The sequence below is a fragment of the Sus scrofa genome, chromosome 13 (assembly GCF_000003025.6).
Source record: "Sus scrofa isolate TJ Tabasco breed Duroc chromosome 13, Sscrofa11.1, whole genome shotgun sequence".
NCBI classification, from domain to species: domain Eukaryota; kingdom Metazoa; phylum Chordata; class Mammalia; order Artiodactyla; family Suidae; genus Sus; species Sus scrofa.
The window spans coordinates 116,314,139-116,333,705 of record NC_010455.5 but is presented as its reverse complement, the minus strand read 5'-3'; the positions used below and the strand labels follow the sequence as shown (position 1 = coordinate 116,333,705).

The following is a 19,567-nucleotide window of genomic DNA, read 5'->3' as shown; positions in this document are numbered from 1 at the left end:
TTCCTTTTTAAGGATGAAAAAATACTCTATTATATATATGTTATTATATATATATGCCGCATTTTATCTATTCATTGTTGATGGGCATTTAGGTTGGTTCCACATCTTGGCTGTTAACACAAGGTGCTAGAATCTCTTTGAGATCCTGATTTCAATTCTTCTGGACGAATACCAGAAGTAGGATTGCTGGATCATAGGGTAAAATTTTTACTTTTAATTTTCTGAGGAAATTCCATACTGTTTTTCATGGGGGCTACACCATTTTGCATTCCTATCAAATTCGTGCAAGGTCCAATTTTTCCATATCCTTGCCAAGCCTTGTACTATTTTTTTAACTAACAACCATCCTGATAGATGTGAGGTCATATCTCATTGTGTTTTTGATTTGATTTTTCATGATGAATAGTGGCATTAAGTTTGTTTTCCTATACCTGTTAACTATATGTATTTGGAGAAATGTCTAACTTCTTAGCCAATTTTGAATCAGATTATTAGTTCTTTTGCTATTGAGTTGTATGGTTCCTTATACATTTTAGAGATTAATTTCTTACCAGATATATGGATTACAAATATTTTCTATTATTCCATAAGTTGCCTTTTTACTCTGTTGATTATTTTTTACTGTGCATAAATTTTTTAAGTTAATATGGGTACACACTTCTTTATTTTTTCTTTTGTTGCTTGTGTTTTTGGTGTGATATCCATGAAATTATTGCTAAGCCCAGTGTCATGTGATATACCACTTAACAATAACAGAATAATGGATAAAAGTCACATGATAATCCTAACAAATGCATAAAAAGCATTTGACAAAATTTTAATACCCTTTCATGATAAAACTCTCAATAATCCAGAAATAGAAAAAAGTGCTTCAATATAATAAAAACATATATGAAAAGCCCACAGCTAACATCACACTCAGTGATGAAAAACTTAAAAGTTTTTCTCTAAGATTATGAACAAAGAATGGATGCCCACTTCTTTCAACACTGTCGCGAGACATTTCTACAATATTTTCTTAGCCTCTTTGCTAAAAACTCTATCTTGTCTTGCTTTACTTTACCCCATCTTGCTGCTTGAAAAACAGTCACAGTGATGGTGAATGACTTAAGCTTAAGAACAAAGACCTAAAGGCATAAGGTATTCATAGGGTCAGCTGAAAGAGGACTTAATGCGTTGGTCTAGGCACGCTGGACCTGTGCAGATTGGCACGCCATTTGCACAGCATGATATGTCCTCTTAAGAATAAAAGAGGAGCCCCATGGCCCCAAGGGGTTTTTAGCTGGATATGCATTAGCAAAGAAGAACCGAGGTGCAAACCTAGGCATGCAGGGTTGCTGCAGATAGGCACCTCGTCTGCAGAAGCACAATGGTGATTCTTTAGGTACTATGCATAGATAGCTGACGCCAAGCTTCCTCAAATGCTAATGATTGTTAAATGCCTAAAGGTCAGAGTAAAAGCTTAATCAGCAACCGGCTATGTGACCTTTAAAATAACTTAAAAAACTATATCCTGCACCTACAACCCCTTCTCACTTGACATAATCCTAAAAAACACAATAAAAGCAGTGTGGTTTCTTAAGGCGGTGCTCTTGGTCCCTGAGACCTTGAGTCCCCAGTTCCCACCTTTACTTAAGATAAATGTCTCTATGTCTTGTTTTATGTTAACTTTTTTCCTTAAGTTTCACAGCACTCATTCTTCAGCCCCATCCTGCTGAGCTGGTCTCGGCACAACACAATATTAGAAGTCCTAGCCAGAAAAATTATTTTTTATTTTAGTTTTATTTTTATTTTTTGTCTTTTTGCCTTTTTTTTTCTCTAGGGCCACTTCCTACGGCATACGGAGGTTCCCAGGCTATTGTTTTTTATTTGTTTATTTATTTATTTTTTTGTGCCTAGCCAGAAAAATTAGACAAGAAAAAGAAAAAAAGACATCCAAACTGGAAAGGAAGAAGTAAATTTTTCTTGATTGTAGACAGTACAATCACATATGTATGTGTGTATATCTATCTATCTATACACATATAGCCTCCATAAGAATAGTGTTTAAAACTAATAAATACATTTAATCAAGTTGCAAGATAAAAAAAAAATCAATATATGAAAATCAATTGCATCTCTATACACTAACAACAAAGCACCTTGAAAGGAAATTAGGATGACAATTCCATTTAAAATAGCATCAAAAAGAATAAATTACTTAGGGATAAACAACTATGGAGGCAAAACGCTTCTATAATAAAAAGTACAAAACACTGATACGAGAAATTAAAGACCACAAACAAATGAAAACTTGTATTCATGGTTTGTAAGATTTAATATTGTTAAAATGTCCATGTTGCCCAAAGCAATCTACAATTCAACACAACACATTCCATATCAAAATCCCAATGACATTTCTAAATCTATATGAACCCACAAAATATATGAATAGCTCAAACAATCTTGAAAGAGAACAAGCCTGGAGGCATCATATTTCCTTATTTTGAAATACACTACAAAGCTACCATAATCAAATTAGTATATACTGGCATAAAGACCAACATACAAACCAGTGGAACCAAACAGAGAGCCCAGAAATAAATGTGTGCCCATGTGGTCAACTGGTTTTTGTCAAGAGTACAAAATGGGGAAAAGATAGTCTCTTCAACAAACGGTGTTGGAAATCTGGAAATTTACATGCAAAAAAGAGTGACACTAGACCTCATGTTACAACATATACAAAAATCAATTCAAAATGGATAACAGACTTAAATGGAAGACCTGAAATTCTAAAACTCCTAGTGAAAAACTATGGAAAAAAAGCTTTACAACATTGGATCTGAAAAACTTTTGAACATATTATATACATTTTAAAATTACTGTAGTAGTCAAGCTTCTTCAGAGAGACAGAACCAAAAGGATACACACACACACACACACTCGAGAGAGAGAGAGAGAGGGAGAGAGAGATAGAGAGAGAGATTTATTTTTAGGAATTGACTCACATGATTGTGGAGGCTGGCAAGTCCAAAATCTGCAGGGTAGACTGTAAGTTAGATACTAGCAACGATTTGATATTTTAGCAACCTTTAGCAACCTGCTGGCAAAATTCTCCCTCCTTTGGGAGAAGTCAGTCTTTATCTTGAAGCTTTCAACTGATTGATAGAGGCCCACCCACATTATGGAGGGTAATCTGCTTTACTACAAATCTATTGATTTAGATGTTTATATTATTTTATTGTGTTTTTAGGGCCACACTTGCGGCATATGGAAGTTCCCAGGCTAGGGGTTGAATTGGAGCTACAGCTGCTGGCCTATACCACAGCCACAGCAACTCAGGATCTGAGCCACATCTGTGACCTACACTACAGCTCCCCACTGAGCAAGGCCAGGGATCCAACCTGTACCCTCGTGGTTACTAGTTGGAGGCATTTCCACTGAGCCACAATGGGTACTCCCCTAGATGTTAATTTGATCTAAAAAAATATCTTCAGAGTAACATTCATACATTTTTGATCAAATATCTGGGCACTGTGGCCTAGCCAGAGACACACTTAAAATTAACCATCACTCATATGTATTACTTTACTTTACTACTATATCACATACATTATAAATAAATACTTTTAAATATATTCAAAATAATTGTTAAAATAAAATTTAAAAAAAAAATGGTATTTTCTTCTTAGCTCCCAGTGAATACTTTTATGTTCCCTAAACTGTATGCACCCCACAGGAGAATGGAGAACCATTATATGGAAAGGTAATAAAATTAGATATGTGTAACTGTAATCTCTTTCATAGCAGAGTAGATAGAGGAATGAGGTCAGATTAGATTTGAGGCAGAGATTGTAGTCAAGAGGTAACAATGGGGCAGAATAGAGAAGTTTGATGTCTGACCCCAGGTTGTGGCAGTAGTGATAAAATAAATGAATATTATAAGTTAGAACCAATAGGGTGACTGATCAGGGATGGGGGTTGAAGATAATGAGGAGTCTTAGGTGACTGCCAGGACTTTGTCCCTTAGGTGGATAGACTGGGGTTGTGACTGAATCCCCATTTACTGGGTTTAATTCTGGGCATGTTGAATTTGAGTACCTTTGTTCATCCATGAGGGCTACTCTTTTGGCACTGAGAGATAAAGGCTTTGAATGCAAGTTCCAGATTCGATATGGGAGACACAGAGCAAATGTAGTGACAATGGAAAAGGAGGGATGAGATTGGAGTCATAAGAAATACCAACGCTTAAAATTATGTTGTATTTTAAAACTGGCTACCATTTATTCAGGGTTTATCATGTGCAAGGCACTGTGCTAAATGCGTTGTATATATTATCTTACTAATCTTTAAAACAATACTGAGTGAGAAAAGAATTATCATCCTCCTTTTTATAGACCAAGAAACTGAAGCTTAGAAAAATTAACTCACCTAGGGTCAAAGTCAGCAAGAAGAAGAAGAGCTCGAATTCAGGCTCAGGTTCAGCCCAACTCCAAGCATCAGCCCAGCTCCAGGCAGGTCCTTAATCACTAGGTGATATTGTCACTCATTTAAAGAGCAAATTGAAAAGAAAGCAAAAGTGCTATACCTCTCACCAGGCACGCAGAGAGCTTGGCGGGAAGAGATGGAGGGGCTCTGTCCTTTAGCAGGATACTTTTTTTGTATTCAAACGTTGTGGAGAGGATTGTTAGAAGCCCAGTCTTTGGAGCCAGGTAGATTTCCATCAAATATTTATTTGACTTAATTTCTTGAACTGTAAAACAGAGATAAAAGTAGTGTCATATATTTGTTACTAGAATTAAATTCCGTAACATATATACAGTGCCTGTTAAATAAATTATAATTTTTGTTATCGTTTTTCATATTGATCTATGAAAAAGAAAGATAATGACCTTTAGGATAGAGCAGAAAATTATCAAGACTAAAATGAACACTATATTACCTCAAAGAGATTATTCCAAAAAGTTCATTATATACATTGAAAATGATCTGTTTATTTAAAGGTGCTTATTCCAATAAACCCTTTTCTTTGTGGTTTTAAAAAATTACATGTATTGGCAGTGAACAGCTGAGTAGTCTCTTCAAGCTTGCATAGATTCAAAAGCAGATTTTCACCCTCTAAACTAATTGAAAACAAAGTCTGAAAAATCATAAAGGCAAATGGAAGTGAAAACTCTCTAAGTATTTAAACAACCTTTCCAGACCCCTAAATAGCATTCAAAAAGTACCCTTAGAATGAATCAAAACAATATGATTGCTTGGGATTTCTGTGTATGTAAATATGGACTCGGCCCTGAAGGACTGGATGGTTATCAAGTATTTCTCTTGTGTATGTTCCCTGGCTCCAACCCTGGGAACTGCTGTGATGTCTGGGTGGACCACAGCTGTGTAACATCCCCAGGCCTATACAGGAGAAAGAATGTTCTCCCTCTCACTCCATCTGATGTTTGCTAATGAGGTCCAGAGGTGTGATTCCACAGAGCCCATCCTTCTCGTAGAGGAGGGACATTAGGTACAATGATAAATTGCCCAAACTCAAGCTAAATGATTAAAGTATATTAAGTCATAAGTGGTTAAGCAAACAAACAAAAAGCATACACATTATAGCTGACATCAGAGTACCTTTTTTTCCAGGATTTTTCTGATGGAATAGCAACCCACCCATCAGCTTTTTGCTAAGGAAACTTCCACTTGTGATAATTAACAAAATATTTATCTACAAGAATTAGATGGATGTCCAGTGTATAATTTTTGTTAAGTGGTGAATTTGTTAAGTCTTTTCTTAACTATGGTGAAATTAATGTCCTTTTTAACACTTGCTAAATCTGTATGTTTTTTGTTTAAATACAATGGAGCAATTCAGCAAGGTATTAGAAGATTTCATCTAGTGAGGATAAAAGCTAATGCCGTCTAGAAAGCATGGCTTAAAATTTCTTGAAGCCTTGTTTACCATTCTGCCTAAATTATGCAGGCAGAGCTTATAAACTATTAGGGTCTTTAGATCCTTAGATTGGAAACATTTTCAGATTTAGAAAAGCTTCCTTGTTTGATTTGAACTTTTCACTTTAAAATAATTAAGGGGAATAGGAACATAATCTCTCACTAATGTGTTTTTTTCCTCAGTGAAGGCTGAGGAATTTAGCATAAAGATGCAATCTGGAAAAAAAATTAAAAAATGAAAAGGAAAAACTTTCTCCCCTTTCACTTAATGCCTAATAACAAAATTGCAAAATACAGAACTTAATATTTAGTGACATCTTGTATTGGACTATGTCAACTCTCCAGAGACAATGCATTGCTGCAAGTAACCTTGAAACAAATCTTCCCTGTAATATTGAAAGATATTCTTTTGCCATGCTTCATTGTTAGCAGTATCCCAGCAGTCATCTTCATCTCACCTCCATCCAGGTAAACAAAACAAACAAAAGAGCTATTCCTCTTTGAATGGTATTTTGCTTGTTCTCTGTTTCAGCATCCTACAATAGCAACATTAATAACACCTTAAATGATTTTAAGAGCGCCTTGTGGTTTCAGGAGTTCCCACTGTGGCTCATTAGTATGGAACACAACTAGTATCCATGAGGATGCAGGTTCAGTCCCTGTCCTCACTCAGTGTTTAAGGATCAGGCATTGTCATGAGCTGTGGTGTCAGCTGCAGATGTGGCTTGGATCTGGCATTGTTGTGGCTGTGGCAGAGGCCAGCAGCTGCAGCTCTGATTCCATGGCTAGCCTGGAACTTCCATATGCCACAGGTATATGGGGAAAAAAAAAAAAAAGACTGCCTTTTATATCATTGCAATTCTGAAAAAAAATGAGCTTTGAGAGAAAACGTTCACCTTGGATTTTATATGGAATGTTCATCCCTGAGCTAATCTTCATTATCTGTTTCTTTGAAACCACAAGGCAGTCTTTTTTTTTTTTTCCCCATATACCTGTGGCATATGGAAGTTCCAGGCTAGCCATGGAATCAGAGCTGCAGCTGCTGGCCTCTGCCACAGCCACAACAATGCCAGATCCAAGCCACATCTGCAGCTGACACCACAGCTCATGACAATGCCTGATCCTTAACCCACTGAATGAGGACAGGGACTGAACCTGCATCCTCATGGATACTAGTTGTGTTCCATACTAATGAGCCACAGTGGGAACTCCTGAAACCAAAGGCGCTCTTAAAATCATTTAAGGTGTTATTAATGTTGCTATTGTAGGATGCTGAAATTTTTCAGCTTGCTCATACATAGATTTCTTAAAAACAAAAATGTGCAAATGTCATAGCTTTGCTGCCTCAGCTATCACTGCCTCAGCTATCACTGCCCTTTACTTCCAAGAAGCATAATATTATATAGCAAAATTATTGATATCCAAATAAACTGCCATTAGATACTCCATTACTTGGGCTAATGTAGATTTCCACTGGTCATATTGCTCTGTGATAAGCAGATGTAATTATTTCCAAATAAAATTCTTTCTAGAATATAGGTTTTTCAGGAGTTCCCATCGTGGCGCAGTGGTTAACGAATCCGACTAGGAACCATGAGGTTGCGGGTTCGGTCCCTGCCCTTGCTCAGTGGGTTAACGATCCGGCGTTGCTGTGAGCTGTGGTGTAGGTCGCAGACGCGGCTCGGATCCCGCGTTGCTGTGGCTCTGGTGTAGGCTGGTGGCTACAGCTCGGACTGGACCCCTAGCCGGGGAACCTCCATATGCCGCGGGAGCGGCCCAAGAAATAGCAGCAACAACAACAACAACAAAAGACAAAAAAAAAAAAAGAAAGAAAGAAACCTGCAGCTCCGATTTGACCCTAGCCTGGGAACCTCCGTCTGTCGCGACTGCAGCCCTAAAAGGACAAAAGGCAAAAGACAAAAAAAAAAAAAAAAGAATATAGGTTTTGGTCCTTGTATTTTAACCACTATCAACCAAGCATAAAATCACTACAGATTTGTAAAGTCAAGTGTGGCTAATATTTCTGCTGTAAATGAAAATGAGTTTGAAAATGTAGGGAGAGCCATAATTATGCTTAATTCAGTTAATGTACTTCCCAAATAAAGCTATCTATCTCAAATTGTTATATATACCTTTACCCTTTGTTTTAAGACAGCAGTTTAGAGTAAAAATGGAGCAAAAAGCCTAGTGCACTGCATCCTGAATGCATTTCAGGTCATTATTTTTATGAATAGAAAATGTGAAGGTCATTTCACCCTGTAAGGACAACAATTGCTCTAAGTTCAAAGCTATGGGGATATTGGTGAATCTGTTTCGCCCAAGGAAGTTCCAGATAGGAAAGAGAGGTGATAAAACAAATGGTCCTTCCTCATTTAAATTCCTGACTGAGTAAATACTACCACATTACTATCTCTGAATAATTAACTTCCATACACTGTGCCAAAAATGATGCACTATGTTTGAAATGCATCTTTTCAATAAATACTCCTTGAAAGAAACCACCACAGAAATCATGACAGCTGTCATTGCACTAAACTTTTACTTACTCAAATCATTTTCTGAAAACCATCATTAGAATCAAATTAAAATAAAGCTGAGGTTTTCTGAATAAAACTGTCAAAGAAGATAAAAGTTTTTACATTGACAGTAAAGCAAATGATTTTTTCCACTCTGTTGAGGTTGCATAATAGTCCAGTATATCTGAATGACTTATGGTCCATTAATGACAGATTAACAGCTGGAGGAAGGGAGATCTTTCCAAGAATAGTTTTCAAACGAATGAAACTTCAGGCCCAGAGGCAATGGGAAAGTGTGGGGAGCAAGATGTGGGTGGAGGAGTCTTATAAGATCAGACTTTCATAATTCATTAAAATCACTGAAAATGACAGAGTGTGATCTGAAATAAATTTTCCATATTCACAGGGGAAGAGGTCATAGTCAATTCTAAGTCCTTGAAGATGACTGCAGGGGGTAGAGAGCCAATCAGAGTTTATCTGCACAGCATACCTGGAAGAAATAAACCTTGCTAAGATAAAACTTAGTGAAGGATTCTTCTACCTACACAGTTTTACTCACCAGCTCTCTTTTGATATAATGAAAATACCAAACACATTGCAAACCAAGAGGAGGAGGGGAGTGGGCATGCATGGGGGTGTGTTAATACTAACAAGTGTTTTATATGTAAAATTGATTTATTTAGGAAGTCTAGTCTCACAATCTGGACTGAGAATTATAATGTATATTTCAGAAAAAAATGTATAAAATAAATTCTACAAAAATACCATTGATAGCTTTTCTACGTTGTCCTTTTGTGTAGCCCAACTTTAATTTTTTGTCACAAAAGCAATTCATGCTTTCATAGCTATTACAGAAAACCAGTAAAACAAATGTAGAAGAAAGTAAAAGTCACTCCACAGTAATATTCACATTTAAATTTTAATACACTTTCTTCCATCATGCAATATATTTATTCATAATATGTTTTTTCAATAAAAGAAAATTATGTTGAATGTACATCACATTATGTCATGAGCAGAGTAGCCATTTAGCCTTGATTGTGAAATCAGTGGTCTATTTTAAGATACATTCAACAGGTTTTGTAATCTATTATGGCTACTGGACCAAAGTATATTTATCTTTATAGCTGGCCAGCACTGGACTTGTGTACTCAGTACTCATTAAATATACTATCAGTAATTGTGATGGTGGTATATATTTTAAGTGCTGAAGAGTGTGACGCTACCTAAAAGCCTAAAGCAAATGGAGAAAGGTTACAGAATATGTCTCTTACAGGAAGAACAGTTGGAAATATTTCCTTATGAAATTTTAGGCTTTATGATACTACTTAAGTACTTAGGAATCATACCTGTCTCAGTTAAATCAAGCCATCAAGAAATAAAGAGCCTCTTCTTTGTGCTCTTGAGAGTTGGTGCATTAACTTAAATGCTTACTATAGTTTATTGTTAAAATAATAAATATTATGATAATCTCTAGTTCCACAGCCCTAGCACAACACTTTTTAAAATTTCACTTTCCTATCCACTTAAAATGCAAAATTTATACAAACTTTGTAGAGAAACATAAATCTATGGATTCAGTTTTTAAAATTTTACATTATATGGTACAATTTTACCATTTTATTTAATCTTCAAAATACTAATCTTAATATATGCATAATACTACATAAGACAGAAGCATCATAATTTAATCATTCCCCTTTTTTGAAATACTTAGATTGTTTTAAATGTTTAAATTTTGTGTTTTATTGATAAATTTTGTCCTATCTTACATCTTTAGCTTATTTTTTGATTAATATGTGACTCTAGAAAGCCATATTGTTGCTTTTTATGTTTAATAATTTCTCTTGATATATGAAGAGCATTTTTCCCTAAAAGCATTCATTTCTTAAGCCTGAAGAGATTACTTTAGTTAAATCTATTATTTTTTCCACATTGTTGTCTCTACCAGTAGTTCTTATTTTTCACAAAATTATGTTTCCAGGGCTCCACCTTCCATAGCTGTCTTTTTGTTTTGCATTTTAGTGTGTTCTGTTGTGTTTATAGTTATGTTGTATATCATTGTTTTACTGTTTTATTATATATCATATTTCTAACAAATACTAAATTGAACAATGATCTCAGTTGTTCAGTTGCCATTTTCACCATTGATCTCATTTAATGTTTGTCTTATTAATTAGGATAGACTAGTTTATGCTGCGGTAGCGAACACCAAAATTCCAGTTGATTAAAATAACAAAATTTATTTCTTGCCCACGGTGCACAACTGTCTTGGGTTATCAGTGGGGTCTTGCTCATTGTACCTACACAAGGACTCATTAACAGATCTGCAAGCATTGCCAGTTTTGTGCTAAAGGAAAACGTGAGTTTTGCAAGGTATGTCATTGTCACTTAAATGCTCGAGCCCAAGTAATACATCTTCTGAGCAAAATTCATAGGCCCATACTAGTTATATGCCATCACCCATGTACAAAAAGTAGAAACACAGTCCTACTGAGGGTACAGGACTGTGGAGAACTGAAAATATCTGACAAATAGTACTAGCCAATTGCCACAATTCTAGTGGCACTCTCTTTATTGCCACAAGATAAGATAACCTCTGTTTTCCAAAATTTTCCATTTACATAAAAAAAAAGGAATTTAAGGGTAGAGTTTTACCTCACTTATTTTGATTCTTTTGCCTTTTTATTCTGTGTTTGAAAGTGTCTTTTTCTATGTTTGTTTTTGTTGTGGAAAGCTTTATACTTTCTGTTCCTTCATACTTCCATGTGATTAAGTTGCTAATCTTTCCAAAGTAGACCAGATGGAGAATTGCTTTAAAGCATTGTCCTAGCAATATGACTGTTCTCTGGCTCAGTGAGCTTTTTTGATCTTGAGCTGGAAATTAGGCTTTCCCCACCACCACACTCCCCCACCATGAGTCTCTTCATATCGCAATAGTTTATTTAATAATTTGGTGTCAGAGTGAGTTCTGACGAAGAATAAGGTATAGAGGAGATATTTGTCCAACTCAATAAGCTCATTTTACAGACTCATGTTCTTCCTGGACTTAGAGTTAAGAAGTAGTTCACAGGGAGAGTTTATTTCTATCTCAGCCAACATGGGGGCCAAGATATTGACACACAGAAGTATTTAACTCAGAGACCAGAGGTCAATTCAACTGAATGTCTATATGGGAAGAGAGAATTATTTGAATTTTGAGTCAGAGATGGTTGCAAAAAGTAATCACTTTCTATCGCTGAGGTAAGCTATAGGAATTCCTTTTAATACCTATAAAATGTCTTTGTGTTATATTATTTCCAATAATGACTTTTATTTGGGCAATTCAAATAATTTCGTAATATTTTGAGGAGTTTTCCTTTTATTCAAATCAAATATGTTGCTGAAATTTAATTATTTTACTTTAAATAGCTTGAATGTTAATCACAGCTTGTCATTGGAAAGAGACTAAATGTAGTGTTTAAAATTGAGTTTCCAAGTTATACAAATGTAGGTTCAGATTTTTAACTCTGTTATTAACTAACTGTGTGATCTTGGGTAGTAGCTTAAGTGATTCTCAAACCTTGTTTGGGTTTTTTTTGGTTGGTTTGTTCGTTTTCTTTTTTTCATTTGGAAGAAGCAGATGATGATAATACTACATAACTCGTAGGATTGTTTGGAGGATTCACTTTAAAACATTTACCATAGTTCTATCCACTAGTAGGCCTTGAGAAAATGGACAGTTTTGAGCTTAGAGGATGGAGATGATATGAACAAATATAAGAATATGGGAAAACACAGCATGTATTTCAGGTTGATTGGCACTGTGTATACATGAGGGCAGGGCAGCTATCTACAGTTGTGCACAGCACAAAAAAAAAATCTCAGACCAAAGGGAGAGACTGAAAGCAAGGCCATATTTTTCTGTACAGCCCTACTCCTTGCCCAGAAGAAGCACGTTTTTCTTTACATACTAGGAGCACTTTAGGGGTGGCCTGAGTAAGTATATATAAAATAACAAATTTGACTAAAAAGTATACATGTGACCTTAATCCTAAACAGGGAGTATTAGCATTTCATAGGGCACTCACTATATATTTACAGGAGATGCCTGACTCTTCACTTTGCCATCATTTGTGCTGTATTTGCTTTTCTTGCCAGGACCATCTCAAAGATTGATTTTACATGTTTGACCTTGATGGTTTAGCTGAGACTTGTTGGTTGGATGACCAGTTGCTTCAAGTCAGAGCCTCTCCTTTCTTACCAAATTGTGCTGAAAGAGGAGTGGAGAAAGGGGAGGAAAAAGCCATCAGAGGGAGGAGTAGAACTATATAACATGATGCTGGAAGCTGCCTCTAAAAAGCTTATTAGACTCTCTGGTCTATACACATGTTTTCAGTACTTCTTCCACCTGCTACCCTAAGAGGCTACAGGTTTCTCAACAGCAAAGATCCTTAAATGTTTGCATTTACTCTATGATATGCAGCACATAGAGCTGCCAGAGAAGGCTCTGTAGCTGCAGAAGGAATGGAACACCTCTTCTGCATTGCCTCTTCTAGTCCTATTCTTTCCAGTTCTCTTTTTTAACTGGTAGATGGGAAGGAGGAGAGCAGTTTGTATCAGACAATAAGGGATTCTAATAAGAATCCATATCATGGATCTGTAAAATAAAACCAAGATTATCTCATCTATCTTCATATAATTACAATTTATTAAATTTTGAGTATGTTCCAGGTGCTTTACATACATTATCTTAAATCCTTACAACAACACTGTAAAGTGGTTATTTTTATCTCTGTTCTATAGATAAGAAAACTGTAGTGAGACAAGTTAATTCACTTATTCAAATATACAGAGCTAATAAGAAATAGGGTCAGGATAAATCCCAGTGCTGTCTGACTCTGTAGCTCATGTTCTTTTCCTTTCTTCCTCTGTGTGTCTTAAATTACTTTCTTAATGACACAATGAAATGCATGCATGTGTTCTCACCAATACAAAATATATATAATTAATGCAGAAATCTCTCTTACATCACTTCCCTCTTCCAATACCCAGTCCTAATAGCTTTTCCGGTGGGGACCAGTTTTGAGAATTGTGTCAATATATTTACATATATACAGAAATATATCTAACTATGCATTGTTCTATATGATGCTTTTTAATGTAATAATATATTTAAAAATCATCTTTCAATATCAGTACCTTCATACCTATACTTTTTTATAGTAGTTAAATAATATTTAAATTTATACATGCTACCTTATCCTGTTTTCTTTTTATCCATTTCCTTGCAATGTGCTTATTCTGTATCCCTGTTTTTTATCTAAGTAAACATAAACTGAGAATAATATTTGGAGTAATTTCAAAGATCTCTGATTTTTTCACTACTTAATCCTTATTTTATGGATAAACATGAAATTATTGGAAATTCTGCTTCTATTTGCTACAGTAATGTGATTATATGGGTATCAGTCTGTGTTTGGTCAAATATGGTGCTTTTTTCTCTCACAATATGGACTTTCCTCAAATGTCTGCTTTTTCTTGACTCTTTGACATTTTGGCCCATCCCTCATTTTACCCTTAAAAGTACAATGCTGCAGCTCCTTTTACAGCTGAGGAAACCAAGAACAAGAGAGAATAAATGACCATCAAGGGCATGGAGCTATTTAGTGCTGGAACTGGTAATAAATCCATTTTTCTGCTGACCCCAGGCCCAGCGCCCTTTCTAAAACATGACACAATAGTAACTGGAACTAGTATTTAGAAGCTTTAACTTATTTGTAAGTTATCTATTCTTTCTCTTCACATTTCATATCTAGCTTCCAGTCACACTGGTTTAGCTGAAAAAGTCTGACATGCTATGTGTCCTTGGTAGACAACTCTGAGGAAAGCTCACTTATCCCTGAATTTAATTTGGAATAACATCTTCTGGGAGAATCTAGTACTTGGACATGTTCAATAAATCCTCATTAATAAAAACTGCGAACATCATGGGTCCTTAGGAAAAAATCTAACCCAACTCTTTATTTTATAAATTCATTTAACACCACGTATTGTGAATGTAATTTCTAAACGCTCATAAATGCTAATATATGTTCAAGCACACTTTCAAATAGCATCTGGGAAACTAAAGCCAGGAATGATTAATTCACTTGAAAAATCTCACATTAATGGTGACGAGAGCACCAGAGCCCAAGTCTCCAGTGCTAAACATCCAAATTATTTGCCATTGTGCTATTCTACACAACCAGTAAAATACAGGATAGTCCAACCCACCTATAATATGTGCTAAGCTGCATTGATTATCATTATAGCTCATAGAAATAAAGACAGTACTAGTTGTGAAATGTAAAATGCATTTCTACCTCTTAAAGCTTAAGACTTTTATTTAGTTTGCTTTCAAATTTCTAATCACAGATACATACCAATGTTTTGCCACAGCTCCAGTGGCCTTGATTTATTTGCAAATCTCTCAATCTTTTTTCCCTCTCATATGAAAATAATTCTTAAAGTCACATTATGTGTTCCTGAAACTAGCATTTGTATTCAAGTTCAGTAAATCACACTTGTCAACATTTTGTGACTATTCCTTCTGAATCCTGTTGAATGCTTGATTTTACCTTATAACCCTTAACAGATAAATGTGTTCTAACAGGGCTATTCAAGGATATTATTGTTCTGGATTAAAAGGGCAGAATATTTTTAGTGCATCACAAGGTACCTTGATCTCCTGATCAGGGACAGCATTTATTGATCATGCATCTTCATTAGCACAGAGGATAAACCCATGTAATGGAAAGGGTGCTGGATTTGCCACAGATGCCCTGGGTTTGGTTGCCCTGCTATTCTTGGCTTCCTCAAAGTCTTGGCTTATGAATCTTAAAAATGGGGCAATAATATCCATTTCCTCTGGGTTGTTTTAAGATTTAATTAAAATAATGCATGTGAGAGTACTCTGACACATATAAGGAGTTTAATAAAGCTAATTTCCTCTCCAGTTTACTTAATGTTTGCTATTCTCAAAACCATTCTTTCCCAATTATGTAATAACTGGCTTTGACAGCAGTAACAGAGCCATACACAGTGCTCACACTCTTTCCCTGAAGGCCAGCTTTCTCCATTAGTATCTGAGCCTGGCAAATCAAAATCCTTCCTAAAATCTCCTAAGTGACTTCAAAATCCCTGTGTGCATTAGTCTGGATCACTTGAGTGAATCTTGCACATTTAATTAAACCTGTTATTTCTGGAAACAAAAACAAAACATTTACAAAGGAATGGCTGAGAGAAACCATTGCTTTTCCAGTACTGTGACATGTGAATAATTTAAGAAATCTTTTAAAGCCATGCTTTATTTTAATTGGTTTCTGAATCCATTCATTTTCAGACTGTGCTTTTATTATCTTCATCTACCATTGCCTTTTGGCACTTCTCTTTAAGGATGTATGTTGTCCTTAAAAAAGGGACTAGACGGGAATTAACTTGCTTCTGACCATATCCATTTATCCACTTGAAGATCACTGTGGCAAACTATGAAAAATGTGCTAGTTTTGAAAAATGATAAAGCTCCTTGGATCGAAGAGGTGCTTATCCTCTCACAAGAATCTATTTGTTCTGTTTTTCTTGGCAGTTAGGGCTGGATTCTTCAAAGGAAGATGCAGATTCCATTTTCTTTATCCTTCCTACTCTGAAAATAATGTCTTGCTTCTGCAAAAATGGAAGGGTTTTGGATGAAAAGTCCTTTCCTATTTGCACTGCAAATAAAAAAATACAACCCCATTGTAAATTGCGTTAACCTCCTTTCGACAATCTAAACCTCAAGAGGAAAGATATGCTGACTATTATGTGTACATTATGCGTGCTGTGCACAGGTGTGTTCATAAGGAGGCTGTGCATTTGATCTCCTCTTCCATTCCTTAGTCCTTCCCTAAGCATTACTGGCATGTAGAAAATGGAATCTGTCTAATCTGCTCCAACTGAGTTAAATCCATCAAATATATTTCACTTTGAATTTTAATTGGATCAGAACCCTTCTCTTAGTAATTTATCTTTTCCATCCTCTTGGGTTACATTACATCCTTTGCAGTCCAAGATTATGCCTTTGTTTTGATTTGGGTAAATATGATGCCAAATGCTACTGCTCTCCAAATACATGGCTTCTCAAACTCCAGGTGACACAGGTCAGTTTCCCCCAAGAATTCTTTCATCATGTTCCATTCCCATGGTGATATGGAACCCTTCTACATGATTTGAGACAGAGAAGAACGAGGAAATAAAGGAGCAGTGCTAGAACATTCACATTAGACGGTCAACTCTATTTTAGAAATGACCTCTTGTTATCTACAGCCCTCTTGTATCTGGGCTGGAGGTAGATGATGGTGTTAAGGTCACAATATATGGTTTTTGACTACCTCCTAGAAATTCTCTCTCTCTCTCTTTCTCTCTCTCTCTCTCTATATATATATATGGCCTATCCTCTCATTAAGATGTGGGGTTTTATCATCTATTGCCATTAACTTTGGGATCTCAAATGAGACTAGGAGAAGCCCCATTAACATTTTGTAACTCATGTATAACTTTAATATTATGAAACTAAATTTTAAGAGAGAAAATTTCTATATGAGTAAAAAAAAAATGAAGAATGGTAAAAGACTTTGGTAGAAATTTCCATTGTGGCACAACTATGAGATGAACTGTAGAGTATTTTTCCCTTTTGCTTTGATTAAAAGTGCAATTTCACATGAAATCGTGTGATATTTCATCTTCAGTTTCCAAGGAGGCTCTGTGGAGACCGTCGTTAACCAGTGTGGTCAGGCGAACCAGCAGCTTCCCTGATTAGTTTCTCCTGCTGGGCAGTGTAGACAAAACCTCAATCACAGGACATTCCAGAGAGCTCGAGTGTCCATGCTCCAACTGTGCTACCTAAAGAACTGTCAAAAGTTTGTAAATATTTTGCAGTTCCTTAGAAAAAAGTGTTTGCCTTCTGAGAAACAGCAGAGAGAGCCTATCCCTGCAGCTAAAGCCCTGGTTCTCAGTGGATTGGGGCTGCTTATTTTCAGTTGTTTCATCTCTCTGATTAGTATATTTCCTTCTTATCTCTGTGTGGTTTACGCTAAAGAATATTTTTCTTCTGATACATTATCTTCCTCCTAGAATGTGCAGAAAAATATCACTGATTACCCTTGATTGATTCATTCATGACCTTAGGACTAAAAACCCAGGCCATGAATAGGAGAAATAAACCTGAATATGCCTTGGGGGATGGGGAGGAATCAAGTATTACTTCTCACTGTTTTAGGAGTTGCTCATCTTCATTTTCTATTCTCCTCCCATTCCCAGCTCCTATTGCTAAATCAAAAAAGAAACTTGGCCATTATTACATTAATCAAGTTCATTCCTACCATCTTGCCATTTTAACATGTTTTGTCCCATTTTTTTTTTCTCCCAGATGGTAGGTTTGAGTCTTTCTGAGAAGAATGACTAGCAACTTCAGAGGCTTAAAATGTGCATCCACCAAACAAAGCTATCTGTAAATACATTGTTTGTTTTGAGCAAACCTTCTGTTATGGTTCTATTTGATTAACAAGAATAATCAAACATCTAAATAAAAATCATTGCCTGTTACCGCTGGAGAGTGTCCAACTAGTCATAGACAGCTCGAAAGGCTGGCAAAAGGCAATATGCATTGTGCTGGGGGACATCCAGGGCAGCATGCAGGGACCTGTGTGCCATCTGCCCCCACCCTTCTGCTCGGATCCCAGTCCAATCATTTTAATCTCTTTTGAGCCAAGAGATGGGATTTAACTGCAGCTCCTAATTTCATAAACTACAGACAATCTCTTCATGAGAAGGCCAGCTTTCTGAGACACCTTGAGGAACTCCTGGCTCTTTGGCACAAAGAAGCCTCCCCAAACTGCATATTCCATAAAGGGTTGAGTATGTTTCTCTATGTTTTACTTTTCCACACCATGCGAGAAGTTGAAACCTTTCAAGTGATAATGTTTATGTTCCCCATGCACAGCGCAGGAAGATATCATGTGCTAATTGATTGTTGCCTTAGAGTAAAGCAGGCCCACTGAGAAGACAGCCCTTTTATGATATTTGTAGAGCTGCATTTACCAGGAAGCAAAGTTCAGCAGAAAAAGCCCCATCTGAAACCGTCTCTTCACAAAATAAGAAACATTTCTGACACTCCATTTAATGACAACATTCAAATGTTTCTTTTCCATCTTTATTTCCCCTCCAAGGTTTAGCTTATTGGCTCATTATGCGCCTGGAACATGAAGGATGACAAGGAGAAGGAATTCTGTCTCAGCAGATTCAGAGCCCAGCCCCCACTTTCTGAGCCCTCTTCCCTTCCTCCTTCTCTCCTGCCTTCTCTCCTCTTCCCCCAGCTCTCCCGCCTCCCGATGCAGATCTCTTTCTGCTGCCTGGCAACCGCTCCACAGGCAATGTCACACAGGATTGCTTATTACAGCTTCGGAGAAATAAACAGGAGGGGAAAAATTCTTGCTGTTAACATTAGAACTGTTATGTACAAATGTACCAAAGCCAGGTCATTCCAGGAGTGATATTATAGTAGAATTTTGCACCATGGTGCCTAGTCTTCCCTTACATGGGTAGAGAGGTAGGTGAGGGAAAATAAAAGGGGAGTCTTTAGATGGGTTTTAGCCAATAATATATCAAATATATCCATTCTCTTGGCATAGACCTCATATATAACTATTTCTGAGCTTTAAGAACTTGAACAAGAAATTTTACAGTTGTCATTTTGAAAAGTGCAGTGTGCATATGAAAAGCAAAGTTCTATTGCGTATCATTATAATCTCAGCTCATAATGATTGCGTAGGTAGTTTTAACAAAACATAAGGGCATTGCATCTAGTATTTTAGAACCGAGTCAGGACCTGTCTTTTCTTCAGTACAGTTTATTTGCTAATTTGTGAGCCTTTTGTTCTTTTAAATATTCACTTATGCATTGCCTCCCGTAACTGGCAATGATAGAGGACATGCTTTTTATCCAGCACAGGATACAATGGTGAGCTGAAGAGACCTGGTGGCCTCCCAGGTATCACACTATCACATCTAATGCTGACAATTAGTTAAAGCATTATGAAGAAATGCTCAAGGATAAAGGGGAAAGGGGATGAAAAAACG

General features: G+C 36.3%; 1 long non-coding RNA gene across 5 annotated transcripts in view; it reads right to left on the bottom strand.

Moving 5' to 3' along the window:
- LOC106505748 overlaps window positions 3,335-19,567 on the bottom strand; it is an 842,810-nt gene continuing 826,577 nt past the window's right edge. For all 5 annotated transcript variants that reach the window (XR_002338112.1, XR_002338115.1, XR_002338113.1 and 2 more), the window contains one exon: window positions 3,335-4,732. This is a non-coding gene — a long non-coding RNA (uncharacterized LOC106505748). The remainder of the gene's footprint in view (window positions 4,733-19,567) is intronic.